This window comes from Nesoenas mayeri, assembly GCF_963082525.1.
Source record: "Nesoenas mayeri genome assembly, chromosome: 3".
Classification (NCBI taxonomy): Eukaryota; Metazoa; Chordata; class Aves; order Columbiformes; family Columbidae; genus Nesoenas; species Nesoenas mayeri.
The window spans coordinates 78,366,772-78,370,986 of NC_137544.1; positions in this window are offsets into that span (position 1 = coordinate 78,366,772).

Here is a 4,215-nt window from a genome sequence, read left to right on the forward strand (position 1 = left end):
AAGTGCATATTTTTCTCTATTGACTATGAACGGAATCAAGATGAATACTCAGATACAGACATCTACATTTGGTCAGATGACTCTTAACCTGCACCTTCTGGGAAACAACCTCAGGTAACATCCTCTGCATGGGCAGTCACTATCCTGCCTCTATCTGTCACTCACCTGTGCCACAGCCTAACACCAGGACAGTTGTTCTCTCATGCTCCCACCTCAGTATCTACTACATGCCCAAAGCCAGCACAGGCATCTGAACACCAGCCTTTGCTAGAAGAGTCTGCAGGAAGTTAGAGGGGAGAATAATTGGGAAATGTATTGCTATGTTGAAGGAAACCTCAGGATGGTAAGGTAGAATTGGAATAACATGCATGGAAGGATTAATCATTATTATCAGCATAGAAGACAGGCTCCCATTAAAAACACTCAGTTCAGGGTGGGGGCTGGGAGACGTCCTCATTTCCATTGGCAACTGTAATATCAGAGCCCACAAAATAAGAGTTATTAACTATTAGCAGCTTTTGAATTTTTCATAAAACCCAAGAAAAAGGGAAGAGGAAGTATCCATTTGGAGAACTCCTGCATGTATCCCCACAGGGCTCTGTGAGAGCGGGTGTTGGTAAGGCTGATTCCCAGGGCATTCCCAGCACCAGAGACCTGACGTGCAGAGAGCACAGGGAAGTGGCAGATACCTGTTGGCACAGTGCTCCGCTACAGCCTTCCACCTACACCTGGACAGCCATGACAACCAACTATCAACAGCAGATACCCATTTCAGTCCATAGTGCTCAGCAGTCTGGGAATTCTGATGCAATCTAGCCCTAGTTGAGCTATATCTACCCCATCTTTGTGTGGTGTTCTTATTTACTCGCTTTTGTCCGTACCATCAGCCATGTGCTGCTTCTGTTTATCGTGGGCCAAAAGGCTGAAAAACTTCACTGAGGACCAGCTCATCTCACGAACGTGACACCCAGCACATGCTGTATTTTTTCAGTGAAATCAGTTAGCAACATTACCTTGCTTGAATACATTCATTACTCACAAAGCTGTTTCCTTGATCTGTCAGGGTGTTTTCATAGACATCCTTTGCAGATGTCCTTAAGGTTCAGAAATTTCCCTGCCTCCTGTTCCCATCTATGCCCTCAAGAGCACTCATTTGCCGTCAGAGGTGTCTGAAAATACAGCATACACTTCTCACATGAGGCACATACTAGCCAGAAATAACTAGTGTTTCCATTCAGCTTGGCTATCTACCCTTTGGTCTTCCAAGCATTCACTATACCCACATTCTGCAGCTATGCAAGGGAACATTCATCTGCTCCTTTTCCTGACCCAAGTCTCCAGCAAAAGATTTCCTAAGTCAGGGCACAGGAGGACAAGCTGAATTTCTGCAGCTGACAGGAGTCATAGCACTGTTAATATCCATTAGCACAAATCCATAAAACGTCCAGGACAAACATGAATTTTGGTTGAAAACAAACAAAAAAGATTTTTGTAACATTGATGAAGTATTAAAAGATTGTTTTATTTTTACAAAGACAATTCAAAACATCTGGAATCTCAAATAAGTCTCTGTACGCACTGTTTAACCCACTTCCCTGATATTCATGGAATTTCCCCTGCACTTCACTCTGAGCAGAGCTGACTGGCTGAGGTGAACCAGGCTTCTTTCCTGCATTAGGAGAAACAGCTGGACACAGAACTGCTGCTTTGCATGGACAAACACAGTTAGCTGACGAGCCATTTTTTAATGGGAGCATTTGGCTGAGCAGTCTTCCCTGAAAACAATTCTGAGTCTCTAAATCCTCTGGCATCACAAAAGAACATGTGACAATCTTCTTCATGGGCCTAGCGCATCTCTCCTATGCTACCATAGTGCCTGTCACCCTCTCCCTGCAACTTATGAGTTGACTCACCTGTAGATGACTCATTTCAAACAATACACTGAAAACAAAAGGCCATATGCTCCGTGCTGGCTCTCTAGATATGCTAGTTACTGCCAGTGCTATCACTTTCTCTTCCATGAAAGAGGGAGACAGGTGAAGCCGAGGCAATGGTGTCCTCCAGACTTCAACCTGAGGACCTGTGCTAACCATAAGAAAGCCATACCTTCCTGACTCAGTATTTTCTTGGGCTGCTCCTGACTTTCTCTGCTCAGAGCAGCAGGAAGTTGCACTGTATGACACCTGCCCAGAATATTGAGCATTTGGCTTAAAAAGCACACAGTCACCATGGAATCCAGTCCCCAGGGGAGTACTTGCATGCAGCCTAGCAAATTGGTATGGATGTACAGTAGCTTGCCAGACTAGCATCCAGGGCTAATTTGATGGAGTATTATTGCAGCACAAACAGAAGCAGGGATATTGCCTAGTCCTCCAGTGACCAGTTTCAGTGAGCTGTTTCAGACCATTGTGGATCAAAACTACTCCAGTTAAGTTGGCATGCTTAGATGAGGTGAAAGAACATGATGTGACAAATCTGTGCCAGCCTCTGAGGACTGCTTGCTTCAGACAGTCGTTTAAAAGCTGGTCAGCATAGTCCCTAAAGCCTTTCATCTTGGCATCATGCATGGAAAGAGGACATAAAAAGTGCAACTTATATGGGACTTTGTAGAAGGCTGTCAGTGTTGTGAGAGTACTCCTATGTCCACTGAGGTTGGTAGAGAGGTTCCCACTGCTTTCTCTGAGCACACAGGCAGGGGGAATTGAACTGCACCCAGAGACGAGAAAGAAGCACACTTGGAAAGCTGATAGGACGTGCAGAGTTCAAGGGCAAGCTGGCACCCATCTCCTACAGCTGCAGCTACCCAGTGACTGTAAGCAGTACTCTTGTGTGACAGAAGTTACAGGGATTTGGATATCACTGGGATTTTCAAAGCCTAGCTCATAGTGGTACAAAAGACCTCAACTTGCAGCTTTCTGGGACTAGGAGACTGTTCATTCACAGCACCATAAAAATTCAAACCTATTCAAGAGCTGACCTTCATTTGACTATCTATTTGAATAATGAAACAAGCAGTCAGGATAGAGCAATTGTGTTTTCAAGGCTCTATTTCTGAAAGTTTTGCCATGTATTTAACTTTACCTCAGAAAAAGCCCTTTAGAGCAGACAGGAGTCTTGTGTTAAATATAGAAGTGCATGATAGCAAGAATCAGAGAGGAGCCATAGGGCTGACAATAGGGAAGGGTCAGGCCTTTGAAGGAAGATTTGATGCTCATCTTACTTGTTGAGAAATCTGGGGTCTATAGCAGGTGAAAGGAGGGAAGAAAATGATCCTGGGAGGGATGAGTTATTATACAAGCTCTGTCTCAGAGAAGGAATCTTTTCACTTCTCCTTGCCCTCCCCACACTGCTGACCCTGCTGTGGGGGCTTCTTCTCCTTCAGGGAGACCTACAGCACAGAGACAATATCCCTCAAGAAGGCCTGCACCAGCCAAAAGGCAACAGCAGCTACAGCTGGAGTTAGTCCTGCCTCTGGCATCTGTGTTCGCAGCGCCAAGCCCAGCTGCTCAGCCGAGGCTGGTAACCTTCAGCCAAACACTCCTTGGTCTGGAAGTCAGTAATCTCCACCTGCCTCCAGCATATGACCCTGTCCCAGTTTTAGATTACTCCCATGAGTCACGTTTTTTCCACCTCTCTCTTCCAGCCTCCCCAGCAGAGTGACAGCACAAGGACAAGGGTAGAACAAACACCCATCACTATCTGGTTCTGACTCCATCGAGCAGCAGGCTCTGGGGAAGACGGGGTGTGGACCGAGCAGCTCAGCAATCGCTGTCTCTCTGTAGGATTCAGGTGTCCCGGGGCTCAAGGGAAAGCCAGTTCTCCCAGCACCTTGAGACAGCGTAGGGCAAGGTTACTCCTCCCTAGGGCTGCCTGCCTCTGGCCTCAGCCTTCCGTGAGTGCCCCACGTTCTCCCACTAACTGAGTCACTGGTTGCCTGTCCGTCGAGGTTAGAGCTGGCCATGCCAGTTGGAGACCAGCCAGATGGCAACCGTAAGGACAAACAAGCACAGGGCTCAGGCAGGAACGTCACTTGCCCCTGTAAATGTACGCACATGGGCACATGCACAAGCCCAACCTGAAGGGTTTGGTAGTTTCCTCACTGCTAATGCAAGGCTGCCAAATCAGGGCACTCAGGAAGCCCTCTCCTGCCCTGCAGCACTGGCCTAGCTGCAGGCAGGGACCTCCTGCCTGCGCAGGGACCTCCGTGAGGACCTC